Raw genomic sequence first — 17043 nt, 5'->3', positions numbered from 1 at the left:
AGGCTTCAGCAGCCCCCGTGAAGCTTTTCGGCCGTCAGGAACGTTTCAGGCTGGAGAAAGGAAGCCTTTTCTCTTACAAAGCGATGAGGAAGTCGGTGGTGGGCTGGTCGCTGGAAAGAAAAAACAAGTCCCTTTGGACTCTCTGGCAAGCATTTGATCTCATCAGAGCGAGATTTCCCCAGGAAGGGGGCACTTTGTTACATTAATGGCTGACGCATTGACTGGAATCTTGCGGCCAATCCCAGCCGAGGGTTTCCCGACGGCGGGGAGTTAATACAATGGAAAACCCCGTTGGCAATGACAGGACCAGAAGATCCCACCCCAGCCAATGGTGGGCCAGCTCCACCACTGACTCGAAAAATGGCGTGAAAAATCCCGCCCGTTAAGGCCAACCTGGTTCATGTTCTTTTCCCCTTGCTTGTTCCATCGGGAAAGCCTGGGATGACAGGACCTACATGACACAAGTCAGGAGTGCGGTGGAATACTCTCCATTTGCCTGGATGAGTGCAGCTCCGTCGACACTCACAAAGCTCTGACACTATACAGGATACTCGCTCAGCCAGTCATCCACCTTAAGGAATTGGCTCCCTCCAACACCGACGCACAGTGGCAGCAGTGTGAGCCCCATGCAAGATGCGTTGCGGCAACTCACCCAGGCTCCTTCAACAGCACCCTCCGAAACCGGCGACCTCTACCAGCGAGAAAGGGAAGAGCAGCAGACGGGTGGGAACACCATCACCTGCAAGCTTCCCCTCCGTGCCAAAAGGCATCCCGGACTTGAAATGAAATCGCCATTCCTTCACTGTTAGCGGGATCAAATTCTTGGATCTCCCTCCCCTGGGTGTATCTATCAGATTGCCTGCACCGGTTCGATCGGGCAGTCCCGTCACTCCCACCGCCCCCCACCCCTCCCTTCTCTCTTGTAAGTAGGAATGGGCAATAAGTAACGACCTCGCCGGTGACTCTCACACCCCAGGGCAGGAATAGAAGAAAAATCGTACAAAATGTTTAACCCCCACCTCCGACCTCATAAAGGTGCCAACCCTAGTTGGCCATGTTTCTGGAGATTTCATCATCTGACCTCCTCCCCCCCCCCCCCCCCCCCGCGCCTCCCCTCCCCCCCCCCCGCCTAAAACAATCAAAGCGTCTTTTCCTCCCAAGTATTTTTAGATCTAATAAACGAAAATGTTCGAAGAACAGGGAAACTCAGCATTTTCTTCGATTGCCTGTGGTGTTGCTCTGCCAGATGTTTGCAGCAGCCGCTTCCTGGAGATCACTTTGTCATTCTCGGAGACCCTGGGGGCTACCCTGGAGGGGCTGTCTTCACCGACTCGCGTTTCCGGCTCAGTCCCCTGAGAAAGAGAAGCGAAAACCGCTTCCCTCAGCAAGCAGGCGCATGGGTGCAACCGGTTTGCCTGCACACTCGGAAATTGGACCTCCTGGACCACAGCTCTCTCACTCTCTCTCCGTCACCCCCACAGACTCAAAGTGAGAAGGAGGTCGCCGAGCCGTTCAGCTAATGATGCGTATCTGTGGCCGTCTCCTCCAGAATAAAGCTGATATTAAAGATGATCTATGAGTTTAATAATGAAAATAACTGCTGGGCTTCATTTTTTTTTTGCAGGGTCATTATATTTGAAAGTATGGTTATCATTTGCGTTGCGAGGGGAATTGAGAAGCCAATTAAATTCAATCCAAATCTCCCTTTGTTTTAGACCGGCTGGGTGAAGCAGAGCTGTTTTGCTGCAGTTATTAAGGTTGATGAAGGCTCCGGGTCATCACAAAGTCTCAGTCCAAGCCACTCCTTGTCATGATATGCACTCATGCACATAATGAGATACAGACAGGCAGTGATAGACACCCAGTACAGCCAATCAACACACAGGACAGAACATAACCAATAACCAGGCAGAACACTAGAGAGTGGTTTCCCACTATAAAACACACGAGGCATCAGCGTTCTGCCTCTCTCCACTGGTGACAACTGTAGTGACAGTCAGGGTGTATATATATCAGTTAGCACCTTCTACACGTGGCTCAGAGCTAGTCTGGTCTAGCTAGTTATAACAAGCATGCTTAGATTAGTAGAGTGTCAAACCCACAGCGAACTGTGTGCACTGCTTGACAAGTTCAATAAAACGTATTGAACTAACATCAAAGTTTGGAGACTACTTTCAAACACAACTGCACCCAGTTGCAGTCCGTGTTACCCCAGGGAGATTAACACAACACTCCTCAGAACGGAGGGGGCTGCAGGGAGATTTGAGGTGTACAAAGTTATGAGGAGCCTAGATAGATTGGATGGGAAGCACCTACTTCCTCCGTTAGCAGAGATGCCAATAGCCAGAAGGCTTAGATTTGAAGTAATTGGTAGAAGGATTAGACGGAGTTGAGGAGAATTTGTTTTTATTGACTGGAACTCACCGACAGAAAGAGTAGTGGGGTCAGAAGCACAGAAAGAGGCCCTTCGGCCCAGCGTGTCTGCGCCAACCATCGAGCACCTATCTACTCTAATCCCATTTTCCAGCACTTGGTCCCTAGTCTTGTATGCTACCGTGTTTCCAGTGCTCATCTAACTGCTTCTTAAATGTGCGGGTTCCCGCCTCTACCACCCTTTCAGGCAGCGAGTTCCAGATTCTCATCACCCTCTGGGAGAAAAAGATTTACCTCAAATTCCCTCTAAATCTTCTGCCCATTAACATAAATCTGTACCCCCTTGTTATTGACCCTTTGGCTTAGGGGAAAGGTTCCTTCCTATTCACCCTATCTATGTCCCTCATAATTTAGGACACATTAATCAGATCCCTCCAGAGCCTTCTCTGCTCTAAGGGAAAGACCCCAGACTAACTGATCTACTTTGATTGCTGAAACGCTCCAGGCCAGGTAACATCCTGGTGAATGTCCTCTGCACCCTCTTTAGCGCAATCTGCTCTTATATTGTACGAACTTGCTCTCCATGTTATTGCTCAATAAGAGCCATTTCCTTTGGGTTCATTTCATAATTCGACGGGCTTTTGATGAAACCCCGTTTCATAGAGGGGTGGCATTCTGCCTCATTTCCACCAAAGGTATTGTCATGTCAGAGTACCTTTAAGAAATGGGTGTTTATAAATGGGTGTGAATATAAGTATCTGTAGCGAGAGTACCTTTAAGAAATGGTTGTGTATATAAATATCTGTTGTGAGAGTACCTTTAAGAAATGAGTGTTTACTACTTCAGTGATGTCAGAGTGTGGGTGGAGCTCGGCTGTCTGTCAGCTTTTTACTTTCGGTTTAGGTTGTTTGCTGCAGGGTGTGTTTTAGTTTAGTTTTCAGTGTTGGAGCTGAAGCCAAATGAAGCAGGTGTACTGTTGCTCTCTCTGCCATGAAAAGACTATCTCTTGATCATTTGGTGAATTCAGAATTATAAATGTTTTCAGTAGTGGCTTTAACCTGATGTGCTTCTGTTCAAGGTTTGGTTTTTTGTAAGTCGTATGAATGATAAAAGGAAAGCTTGAAGGATTATTTAGTGTAATCCCTAACTAAGTGTAATCTTAGTTGTAGTCTTTGGGGGTTATATTTGAATTGATGGTTGCTAAGATGTTCACTGTATGTTTCAAAAAGGTCAACTTGAGTTCATAGAATAAACATTGTTTTGCTTTAAAAATCACTTTTCCATTTCTGCTGTACCACGCCTGCAGAGTGGGCCGTGTGCTCCCCATACCACAATCTATTAAAAGTTGTGGGTCAGGTGAACTCCATGATGCACTTTGGGGTTCTCTAAACCCTGGCCCATAACAGTATGGGGGCAGCATGAGAGACACTCAGCCAAAGTTCACGTCTCTCTTTCATATTCAGCAAGTGCATGACCCCCCGCATGATTGATGAGGTCAAGCTACATCTTGGTCAAGTTGCTTCCTTGGTTAGTGAGCTCAGTGCTACAGCCGGGATGGGTTATCATCACCTAGCAAGAGTCAGGTTTACTTCAGGAAATAATTAGCTATTTTGATCATGAGCCCTTGAGAAGTCACATCCCAGGTTCCTCCTAACCCAGAGTTTGCCTTCTTTCTCCCCTTTTATATACCCAGATATGCATTCGATTGGTTAGTTTTGAGCCTTTAATATGCACCCAAACAGACCTCCTTCACGTTAGAGCCTGGAGGCTAAGGGGCAAAGTTCAACCTCAGTGAAACTAGTCATTGATGACCAGAGACAGTAGGCGGATAGGGGACCAGCAGACGATCTGATTTCCCCCCAACCCACGTCAGTTGACTGCTCACCAAAGGGGCAGTAAGATGGGGAGAGAAGACAGCCAAGCCCAATTCAGACTTTGCCCGGCAGCTTTCCAAAAAGCAGCTTTACCGAAGGACGAGAACCGACTCACCCCTTTCTCAATCCTACACCGATAAAGGTGGAAGCTGTGATCCTTTTACACACCACCTTTTTCGTACCAACTGAAGTGGGGGGGGGGGGGGGGGCGGGGCTGTGAAGCAGTCGACACCGTAATTGGGTTACCAGCGATATCTGTAATTCAGCTAATTTTTCTATGTAAACGAACCCCAATTAAAACAACCCTTTCATGTTATCCCTGACAGGATAATAAATATACCAATTTAAGCTTCTTGTGGGTAGGAAATTGCATTTGGGTTACAGATGAAAGTCCATTTTTAATTAACATAATTTGCATATCTAAATTAGATCAAATTATCATTTTTATTCATTTGCTAACTTCACGGTGCAAGAAATACTTTCTCCAAGAGGTATATTGTGTCCTGCATGTCAACATAAAAAAAAAATACATTTGACAAATTGTCATTATGGACATGCCGTAGTCCATAAAATGTCCCTTAAATTCGTACACTGACGTGCTAGAAAGGTACGGGGTAGGATTCTCCAATAATGGGGCTATTTTCGGGGCAGACCGGCCCTGGAAATGTAGCCCCCCCCCCCCGAGATTGCGCGCGCCTGTGGATCGGTAGCCCCCGATCGCTAGCCTGGCCGTCTGTGAGGCCCCCCCCCACCCCACGGTGAAAATCCCCCGCCCCCCCACCAGGGCGGCTGCGGACTGACTCCGCAGCCGCCACTGGCCATTCCTGACAAGCAAACCGTGGTTAGAACCACGCCGCCAGGAACTCGGACACATTTTGTCGGAGAAACGCCACGGGGGCCTCTGTTAAGGGCCCCCTAGCCGCACCGCGTAGACCGCGCACTCGCGATTAGTGGTGATTCTCCGGGGACCAGAGAATCGCGGGAGAGGCGCCGTGCCGGATTTCAGCGTCGGCGCCCATTCTCCGCTCCCGCGCCGATCGCGATTTCGGCGCCGAGGCTCGGAGAATCCCGCCCAAGGGAGGTGAATCTCCATTGGTGGGATTCTCTGTTGCGCCGGCAGCTCGCCCACGCCTGAGAGTTTTCCGTGAGGTGGTCACATTGGTAAATCCCATTGGCAGGTAGAGGGAACGGAGATTCCCACTGCCGGCAAGGGCACGCCGCCCAGGAAAACACGGTTGGCAGTTTGGAGAATCCCGTCCAAGGGACGTGATTCAGCACAGCAAAGGTTCACTAAATTGATCCTTGGGATGAATGGGTTGTCCTATGATAAGAGGCTGCATAAAATTGGGCTTATATTATCGAGAGTTCAGAGGATTGAGGCGCGATCTCATTGCAACCTACAAAATTCTGGAGGGGGTTTGAGAGGGGACACAGTCTCGGGATAAGGCAGCCGATCATTTCGGACTGAGATGAAGAGAGAGTCCTTCACTCGAAGGGTTAACCTTTGGCATTTTGTACCCCCGGGGGTTGTGGACACTGCATCACTAAATACATTTAAGATTGGGATAGGCGGACTTTAGGTCTCCCAGGGAATTAAGAGGTATGGGGAAGTGTGGGAGGGAATACGAAGTTGAAAATCAAGATCAGCCATGATCGTATCGAATGGTAGAACAGGCTCGATGGGCCAAATGGTCTACTCCTCTCCAATTTCTTATTTTCTTCTGATTGAGGTTGGAAGGAATGGCCAGTTTATATTTGATCTAATTTGAATTATCAAAAAAACGATGCTGAGGCAATTAGCTTCAAGTAATCATGTTACATTGCTGGTCACAAGGGGCTACGTTTGATCATGATGAATCGATCAAAGCAGATTCTCCAATGGGTCATTTGGAGACACTGGTCAGAGACGTTTAGATGTGAGGGACCTAACCTGCCACTTAAAATATAACCAAGGCCCTGCCCAAATCTCACTGAGGTCCAGGACTTTGGGCAGCACGGTAGCACAGTGGGTAGCACTGTTGCTTCACAGCGGCTGGGTCCCAGGTTCGATTTCCGGCTTGGGTCACTGTCTGTGCGGAGTCTGCACGTTCTCCCCGTGTCTGAGTGGGTTTCCTCCGGGTGCTCCGGTTTCCTCCCACAAGTCCCGAAAGGCGTGCTTGTTCGGTGAATTGGACAATCTGAATTTTCCCTCAGTGTACCCGAACAGGGGCCGGAATGTGGCGACTACGGATTTTTCACAGTAACTTCATTGCAGTGTTAATGTACCCCTACTTGTGACACGAATAAAGATTATTATTAATGTGGAAGATTTGGGCCAATTAAGTCTACTCCAGAACTTACCTTGGCTTGACAAATAAATAAAGAAAATAACTCCAGTGGGATGATCAATGCCACTTTTCTGATGCCGAACTTTCTCGCAGTATTTCCTTGACCGTCTGGTCCACGACATATCACGTCACCCTGCCTGACTTTTGCGGCTGCCATGAACATTGTGTAAAATGGTGTCATTGAGAATTGATAATTCCTGTATGAAGCTTTCCTCTTTAAAGGATCCAATTTTTCAGGGGAGGTAGCATCGTGTTCTTGTCACTGGATGAATACTCAGAGGCCTCGCTTATCACGCTGGGGGTCCCAGGTTCAAATCCCACCAATTCCGGTGACGAAGTTTGAAATCATTTTTTAAAATCTGGAACAAAAACTCTAATGGTTACCATGATTTATTTTTTTTGTTATTGTGAAAACATCTGGTTCATTAATGTCCTATAGGGGAAGGAAATCTGCCGTCCTTACCCTGGTCTGGCCTACATGTGACTCCAGACCCGCAACAATCTGGTTGACTCTGAAATTCCACTCATTTGAGGGGCAGTTAGGGACAGCCAATAAACGTTGGCCTGTTAGCAGCACGGTAGCATTGTGGACAGCACAATCGCTTCACAGCTCCAGGGTCCCAGGTTCGATTCAGGCTTGGGTCGCTGTCTGTGTGGAGTCTGCACATCCTCCCCGTGTGTGCTTGGGTTTCCTCCGGGTGCTCCGGTTTCCTCCCACAGTCCAAAGATGTGCGGGTTAGGGTGGATTGGCCATGATAAATTGCCCTTAGTGTCCAAAATTGCCCTTCGTGTTGGGTGGGGTTACTGGGTTATGGGGATAGGGTGGAGGTGTTGACCTTGGGTAGGATGCTCTTTCCAAGAGCCGGTGCAGACTCGATGGGCCGAATGGCCTCCTTCTGCACTGTAAATTCTATGTGGAAAAAAAATCCCACAATGAATTTTAATAAGTGATAAATCAGATGGCGAACACTTGCCCACGAGAACATAATTGTGCCCAATGCGCTTAACACAAAACGTAATTGCAAAGCCTTACAGGGGCCTCAAGACATCCCAAAATGCTTTATTGACCAATAAATTAATTTTAAAGTGTAGTCAATATTGTGATTTATCAAACTCGGCAATCAACCTGTGCGCTGAAAGCCCCTACAGTCAGTGATGTGATAATCTTCTTTAATGCTGTTGATTTAGGGATAAATATTGGGCCAGGTTACGAGGGAGAATGCCTTCTGTGCTTCTTTGAGGAAATGCCACGGATCGTTTTAGCTCCGAGTCGGGCAGCTGGCTCAGCAGCAAGGCAGCACCTCCAACAGTGCGCCACTTCCTCGGCGGCGCTCTGAGGTGTCAGCCTGGATTATGCGCTCAAACCCCCAGAGTTAGGTCGCCACCCCGCCCCGCCCGGCCTTCACACTGCCAGAGGTCTGATTGGCTGCCGGCTAACGCAGAAACGGACTCCAGCCACAGAAATAAGTAGCAGAAGTTAAACGCCGCAGGGGTAAAATGGAAGAGAAATATCAGCGACCACTGAATAAATTGGAAGGTTGGAATCCAATTGCATCGCCCTGATTCTGTAATAAAGCACAACAGTGAAGATGTTTATGTTCATCATTCCAACTCCGGGATTGAATTACAGCCAAAAATTCACCTCAATGTGTCTGTTCTGTTTGTAATAAATATAGGGCCCTGGATTTTCTTCCTGTTGTGGTGACATGCTTCTATTTCAGCTGTCATTTGCGCACATTAATGCCTCGAGATCTGAGGGATTATTGAATTTCAAATGGAAACATGACTATATTATATTTCAGGATCGCCCATTACCTTCATGTAAATGGTCAATCTTTTACCTGTACACTGGCAGCTGCAGCCAGCATACCCGCTACCGACCGCCCCCTCACCACCCAGCCCAGCACGCCCCCTCACCCACCTCCGCACTCCCCCAACTCTCTACCGTTGCCTCTGAATCTTTCCCTCCCGTGTTCTTCACCTCCACTTGCTCCTTTTGTTTGCGTCCATCACTGCTTCCATAGAATCCCTGCAGTGCAGAAGGAGAGGCCATTCGGCCCGTCGGGCCTGCCCTGACCCTCCGAGAGAGCACTCCATCCAGGTCCCCTGAGCTTGTGCGTGGTCGATTGGATCCCCACACACCCCTGGTGCCCCAACACAAGTGAATTAACCAATAATTTATGTGAAGTTTGCAGAATCTCTGGCCCGCTGACTGTTCAATAAGTTATAGCCACCAGGTTTAGAAGTTGAACACAATAACTTTTTATTTATAACACAAAACAAATTTGAAATATGCAATAGCTATAACAGAATAATAGCCAGCTAACCTATACCCCTCCCTTTTTTGCATTCCACCCTCTACCAAAACTCACACAAGACAGACAAACACAGAGGGAGGGGAAGCGGTAAAAATAATAGGAATTAAAATGCAATGAAAGACGAGTGTCCTTGCTTCCTATGTCGAGATCGTTGTAGCAGGCTGCCGTCCCAGGCTGCTTAGGGGTTGAAGCCACTGGCTGGATTGCGAATGAGGATCTTCTGGCAGTAACATTCAGCCAGACCTCCCAGGCTGTAGAATTTCCTCTGGGGAGCCACTTTAACTTTTATTAACCTGGGCTTTCACTCAAAAGGTCTTCTGTAGGCCTGTTTAAGTCTTACTTGTTTCCAACTCCACCAGAAGGACTAACAGCCTTATTGGGAAAAGAACAGAGTTCTCCACACGAGATTTCAAAAAGGGTTTTCAAACAACTGACCCTGCCTGTTAAATCTGGCTGTGGAGAGAGAAAGGTCTATACTTTGGATCTTCAGAAAGAACCCATTAGATGAGAGAGAGATCAGGGATGTGACCCTCCAGCTTCTGATCAAAACGTAAGCAAAAACAAAAACAGTCCCATACAGGAAGGAACATTCTGGAGAAAATCCCAACCAATCAGCTGGGACTATTGATCATGCCTGACAATTCAAAGTAGTCCATTGCCCGAAAGCCAAGTCCATCAAGATGTGTCATTACTGATTTCCCTTGAATCTGCTGGCAGAGAAAAAAAAAGCTCTAGCCTGAAGTCATAAGTCAATGCTCAATTTGACAGCCACTCGAGTTAAAGGTGCAGTTCATCTTAAAGGCATAGGTCCCATTAATTGTCCAAGTACAAAAATTGAAATAGTAAAATAATACAGATTAAAAGGGAAAAACAAGGATTAAGAGGAGATTCTTTACTTATTAAGCAGCAATCTAGCACGAGCAATCCACCTAACATGCACATTTTTGGACAATGGGAGGTAGCTGGAGCACCCGGAGAAAGACCACGCAGACGCGGGGAGAACGTGCAAACTCCACTTAGACATTCACCCAAGTTCTGAATTGAACCCAGGTCCCTGGCACTGTGAGGCAACAGTGCTCACCACTGTGACACCACATCAGATTTTGATACATTTTGATCTATCACCCCGTCGTCAGTCGCCTCGCAGTGGCCATTCATTCACTTAGCTGGTCAAAGAAGTCTCCGTCTCAGTGTCTAGCTTGTCTCGATCTGTTTCCATCCCTTGCTAATGCTTGTAGAAGGTTAGGCTGGTCACCGGTGTTGTATTAGATATAGATATAGAATTTACAGTGCAGAAGGAGGCCATTCGGCCCATCGAGCCTGCACCGGCTCTTGGAAAGAGCACCCTACCCAAGGTGAACACCTCCACCCTATCCCCATAACCCAGAAACCCACCCAACACTAAGGGCAATTTAGCCTGGCCAATCCACCTAACCTGCACATCTTTGGACTGTGGGAGGAAACCGGAGCACCCGGAGGAAACCCACGCACACACGGGAGGATGTGCAGACTCCGCACAGGCAGTGACCCAAGCCGGAAATCGAACCTGGGACCCTGGAGCTGTGAAGCGATTGTGCTATCCACAATGCTACCGTGCTGCCCCCTGTTGGCATGATGATGTGCCGCGTGTAAGGCACGCTTACCTTTACTCCCCTTTGCTTCCCCCGTTTTTCTCATTTGACCTCTCTCCCACCAAGTCCCCCCTTCCCCCCACATCTGCACCTTGTCACAGCTTACTTTCTGATTTTAGTTTCACTGCCGTTTGGCCCGTCTCACCTTTTATACTCTCCGAGGACAGCCGTTAGCACTCTTTTCCCTTGATTTCTGTGGCTAGGACTTTTCATTCCCTCACCCTACAGTGTAAATATCTCCCACTTTCTAAGCCTTTTAGCTTTGACAAAGGGTCATCTGGACTCGAAACGTTCGCTCTTTTCTCTCCCTACAGATGCTGCCAGACCTGCTGAGGTTTTCCAGCATTTTCTCTTTTGGTTTCAGTTTCCAGAATCCGCAGTAATTTGCTTTCATTTGAGTATTCTAATCCCATTTTCCAGCACTTGGCCCATAGCCTTGTACTCCTTGGTATCGCAAGTGCGCACCTAAATACTTCTTAAATGTTACGAGGGTCTCTGCCTCCACCACCCTTTCAGGTAGCGAGTTCCAATCTCCCACCACCCTCTGGGTGAAAAGGGTTCCCTCACATCCCTTCAAAACCTCCTGACTCTAACCTTAAATCTACCCAACCCGTCATTGATACTTCCACCATGGGGAAGTGTTTCTTCCTGTCTTCCTGTCTATCTATGCCCCTCATAATTTTATGCATCTCAATCAGTCCCCTCCTCTGCTCCAAGGAAAACAATTCCAGTTTATCCAATCTCTCTTCATAGTTAAAACCCTCCCAGCCCAGGCAACATCCTGGATGTGAAAAAACATCCAGGAACACTCTGGATGGAGGATGCTAAGCACCCCCTTATCTGTTTCAATGGCAGCTTGATAGCTTTGACAATGGGACATAGAACATACAGTGCAGCAGGAGGGCATTCGGCCCATCGAGTCTGCACTGACCCACTTAAGTCCTCACTTCCACAATATCCCCGTAACCCAATAACCCGTCCTAACCTTTTTTGGTCACTAAGGGCAATTTATCATGGTCAATGCACGTCTTTGGACTGTGGGAGGAAACCGGAGCACCCCATGAAAACCCACGCACACACGGGGAGAACGTACAGACTCCGCACAGGCAGTGACCCAGCGGGGAATCAAACCTGGGACCCTGGCGCTGTGAAACCACAGTGCTATCCGCTTGTGCTACCATGCTGCCCATCAAAGCTCCTTCATTACTGTGCGTTATCTTCCATTGTGTGCAGATATTCAGCTGCCGCATGGTCCAAAGCCCACATTCTTATCATCTTGTCTGTTTGTTACAGCAAAGGAGGGGTCTACAGAAAGTAACAGAAGAAGATTGAAGAATGTAACATCACCTCGCTCTTTCCTTGCTGATCTCAAGTTTGGGACCGTCGGCGGAATTCTCCGTTTGTGAAGCCAAGTGCCGGCGCCAACAGAGAATCCAAGGGTGATTCACAACGGGAAATTTGGAGCGAACCCCTCACCGATTCCGGTACCAGTGAGGGGCTAGGACCGGCGCAGGGTGGAACGCCCACGGAAAGTGTCCAGAGAATTGCCGGGCTGACGCGATGCACCGGTCGTGCTAGAAAACATGGCACCGGTTGTGCTGGAACCCTAACCCGCCCACCCCGACCCCACAGCCCACGCCCTGGCCACCCCCCCCCCCCCCCACCACTCCCCCCCCCCCCCCCCCCCCCCCCCAGCCCTAGCAGCAGCCTCTCTCCCTGGCCAGCGGCACAGATCCCGAACGTGTGTGGCGCCGCTGGATACTGCCCACAGCCGGCATGCCGGGTTCCCGGTGGCTGGGAACGCACGTGGCCCACACCGTCGGGAACACGGCCCATCGGTCAACAACGCTGCGACTGCGCGCGGCACACGTCCCAATGATGCCGATTTGGAGGGGGCTGAGCATCATGTCAAACCGGCAGCTGCCCCGAATCCGCCGTCGGAATCCATTCTCCACCCAATCGCCGATCCCGATTTCGGCTACGGAGAATTCCGCCCGTCCCTGTCGCATTTCGGAATACGTAACAGAGGTCGATAATTTTAATTTAACTATAGTTTCATGCCATCTATTTTTCCAAATGTCCATTAGCCGACTGCCTGCTCTCAATGCCAGACAAGCTCTGGTTTCTAAGTGCCTTATTGCAACCAACCCACCAGGGCACGAGCAAGGGACATTGAACTTCAGGGCAGGAAATCATTAGCACCCCGGCACTTTGACATTTGGACTGCAGGACTGAAAATTGAAGATGGCAGCTTCAAAAACAAACTTGAATATTCGTCGTTGGCAGAGGTTCAAAGCCACCTCATTTGAAATTTTAATGCATGATGAAAAATGGATTTATACAGGTCCCCTGCATCCTCCTGAATAAGACTTCTTCGTGCTGGGGAAGTGGATCTGGCGTTTGAAAGTTGATCATCTCTCACAGATCTTTTCGAGTCACGACGAGCATTCTTCTTTAATGTTCCAACTGTCAGAATGACATGCTAAAGGCGCGCCACTACCCTCACCCCCTCCCAGAACAAGGATAGAGTCCCCCTCGTTCTCACATTTCATCCCACCGGCCTCCGTATGCAAAGCATAATCCTCTGCCATTTTCGCCAACTCCAGCGTGATGCCACCACCAAACACATCTTCCCTTCACTCCCTCTGTCAGCATTCCGCAGAGACCATTCCCTCCGAGACAATCTAGTCCACTCCTCCACCATCCCCAGTACCTCTCCCATCACCCATGGCACCTTCCCATGCAATCGCAGAAGGTGTAACACCTGCCCCTTTACCTCTTCCATACTTAACATCCCAGGCCCAAAACACTCATTCCAGGTTAAGCAGCGTTTCACTTGCATCTCTTCCAATTTTATCTACTGCATTCGCTTCTCCCAATGTGGTCTCCTCTATATCGGAGAGACCAAACGCAGACTGGGTGATCGCTTTGCTGAGCATCTTCGGTCTGTGCGCATTCAGGACCCTGACCTTCCTGTTGCTTGCCATTTTAACAAAAGACCCTGCTCCCACGCCCACATGTCTGTTCTTGGCCTGCTGCAATGTTCCAGTGAAGCGCAACGCAAACTGGAGGAACAACATCTCATCTTCCAGTTAGGCACGCTACAGCCATCCGGCCTGAACATCGAATTCAACAACTTCAGATGTACCCCACCTCGACCCATTTGTTTTCATCCTATTTCATTTTAACTGTCTTTTACCATTTCTTTCTTTCTTAATATATATTTAATCCCCCCCTCCATCTTATCCACCTTTCCTTCACCTTTCTCCTGTTTGCTTCCCCTTCCCCTCCCCCCACATCTACAGTTTATCCTCTGATGTTAGTTTCTCTGCTGTTTGACCTTTCACATCTTTTGTCCTCTCTGGGGACTGCCATTAGCACTCTTTCCCCTTGGTATCATAGAATCATAGAATTTACAGTGCAGAAGGAGGCCATTCGGCCCATCGAGTCTGCACCGGCTCTTGGAAAGAGCACCCTACCCAAGGTCAACATCTCCACCTTATCCCATAACCCAGTAACCCCACCCAACACTAAGGGCAATTTTGGACACTAAGGGCAATTTATCATGGCCAATCCACCTAACCTGCACATCTTTGGACTGTGGGAGGAAACCGGAGCACCCGGAGGAAACCCACGCACACACGGGGAGGATGTGCAGACTCCGCACAGACAGTGATCCAAGCCGGGAATCGAACCTGGGACCCTGGAGCTGTGAAGCGTTTGTGCTATCCACAATGCTACCGTGTGGCCATTCGCACCCGGTTTCCCTGGGTTTCTGTGGCTATGACTCATCGTTCATTCTCACTCCACAGTATAAATATTTCCCACTTTCTCTGTCTGTTAGCTTTGACAAAGAGTCATCGGACTCGAAACGTTAGCTCTTTTCTCTCCCTACAGATGTTGCCGGACCTGCTGAGATTTTCCAGCATTTTCTCTTTCGTACTGAAGGCAGATTTATCCAACAAGTGACCCATGACCCTGACATACCACCATCAGTTGCAGTGGTTGGGAAAAGGCCTTTACAATAGAGGCATGTAAGGATGTGAGTGAAAGAATACTCTTAGGTCAAGGTCAAAGGTACAAAGGGTCACTCAACATCGTATTATCGTTTAGTTCAGTTGCCGGATTTGCGATGAGGGGCAAGGACAGCAACGCGGGTTCGATTCCCGTCCCGGCTGAGGTTCTTCATGAAGGCCCCGTCTGCTCAACCTTGTCCCTCGCCTGAGGTGTGGTGACTCTCGGGTTATATCATCACCAGTCAGCTCTCTGCCCCCCCCCCCCCCCCCCCCCCCCCCCCCCCCCCCCGCCCACAAAGGGGAAAGCAGCCTATGGCCATCTGGGACGATGGCAATTTTATACTACATGACATTTATTGTCTGTATCTTTCTTTATCAGGAGAGATTATTGACTCGTTCAGTCTCACAGCTCCCCCCCCCTCCCCCCTAATCAAACCAGTGTCCCAGCTACACCCCATTTATACTTGTCCAAAGACAATGGAGACCCGTCACCAATTTATTTTAACTTTAACAATGAAATTAACATTACCAAACCTTGACAATGTCATTGACAAGCCATCATAAAGAGACACCTCTACTGTTGGATTTGATTGGATTTGATTTATTGTTATGTCTACCGAGGTACAGTGAAAAGTATTGTTCTGCTCTACATCCAGATAGATCATTTCATACATGACAATTACAGAATGTAAATACATAGACACCGACCTCGGGTGAAGCATACGGAGTGTAGTACTACTCAGCAGAGAAGAGGTGTGAAGAGATGTTCAGTCCATAAGAGGGCAGTACGGTGGCACAGTGGTTAGCATTGCTGCCTCACGGTGCTGAGGACCCGGGTTCGATCCCGGCTCTGGGTCACTGTCCATGTGGAGTTTGCACGTTCTTCCCGTGTCTGCGTGGGTCTCACCCCCACAACCCAAAGGTGTGCTGGTTAGGTGGATTGGCCATGCTAAATTGCCCCTTAATTGGAAAAAAAAATTGGGTACTCTAAATTTATTTATTTTAAAAGTTCAGTCCATAAGGGGTGATTCAGGAGGCTGGTAACAGCGGGAAGAAGCTGTTTTTGAGTCTGCTATTGTGTGTTCTCAGACGTTTGTATTGCTTACCCGTAGGGAAGCACGGTAGCATAGTGGTTAGCACAGTGCTTCACAGCTCCAGGGTCCCAGGTTCGATTCCCGGCTTGGGTCACTGTCTGTGTGGAGTCTGCACGTTCTCCCCGTGTCTGTGTGGGTTTCCGCTGGATGCTCTGGTTTCTTCCCACAGTCCAAAGATGTGCAGGTTAGGTGAATTGGCCAGGCTAAATTGCCCTTAGTGTCCAAAAAGGTTGTGTGGGGTTATTGCGTTACAGGGGTAGAGTGATGGTGTGGGCTTGGGTCGTGTGTTCTTTCCAAGGGCCGGTGCAGACTCAATGGGCTGAATAGCCTCCTTCTGCACTGTAAATTCTATGGAAGAAGATGGAAGAGAGAATAACTTGGGTGGGAGGGGTCTTTGATTATGCTGCCCACTGTCCCAAGGCAGAGAGAGTAGACAGAGTCAATGGGCGGAATTCTCCCCCCCCCCCCACGCCGGGTGGGAGAATCGCGGGGGTGCCGGGCGAGTCCCGCCACGCCGCCCCGGCACCCACACGGGATTCTGCCACCCCACCCCAACCGGCACGGCGAGATTCACGGCTGGCTGCTGGGAGAATCGCCGCTCGCCATTTGTAACGGGCGAGCGGCGATTCTCCAGCCCGGATGGGCCGAGCGGCCTGCCCAATACGACGGGTTCCCGCCGGCGCCATCCACATCTGGTCGCTACCGGCGGGAACAGCGTGGGAACGCTGGGAGGGCGGCCTGTGGGCGGGGAGGGGAGATCCAGCACCGGGGGGGGGCTCAAAAGGGGTCTGGCCTGCGATCAGTGCCCACCAATCGGCGGTCCGGCCTCTCTGAAGGAGGACCTCCTTTCCTCCACCGCCCCGCAAGATCCATCCGACATTTCTTGCGGGGCAGCCGCGGGGAGGACGGCAACCGCGCATGCGCGGGTTGGCACCGGCCAATCTGCGCATGCGCGGGTGACGTCATTTACGCAGTGCCGCTCCTAGCCCCCCGGGGGTGGGAGAATAGGGGGCGAGGAGCGGCCTCCGACGCCGGAGTGAAAAACTCCGGTTTTCATTCCGGCGTCGGGGTTTAGTCTCCCGATGGGAGAATTTCGCCCAATGGATGGTGTGGTGTTATGCATCACTGTAAATACACGAGGGGTTAATGTAGGTACACTGCAACTAGGTAAACACTAGAGGGAGCACCAGAGACATCATGACCAATAGGTTAGTAAGATAGGACACAACCAATGGGCAGTCAAGACACCCAGAGGTGACACTACCACAAGGGGGCATTATACAACCCATATATAAGGACAGGGCACACATGCTCTGTCTCTTTCCACAGGCGACACTCAGAGAGACAGGGGCAGATCAGGAGGCATCACACCCACCGCATGGCTTAGAGCAGACTGGTTAGTTAGACTGA

Source organism: Scyliorhinus canicula, chromosome 23, assembly GCF_902713615.1.
Source record: "Scyliorhinus canicula chromosome 23, sScyCan1.1, whole genome shotgun sequence".
Taxonomy (NCBI): domain Eukaryota; kingdom Metazoa; phylum Chordata; class Chondrichthyes; order Carcharhiniformes; family Scyliorhinidae; genus Scyliorhinus; species Scyliorhinus canicula.
The sequence above is the reverse complement of the archived record's forward strand: the minus strand, read 5'-3'. Positions refer to the sequence as shown.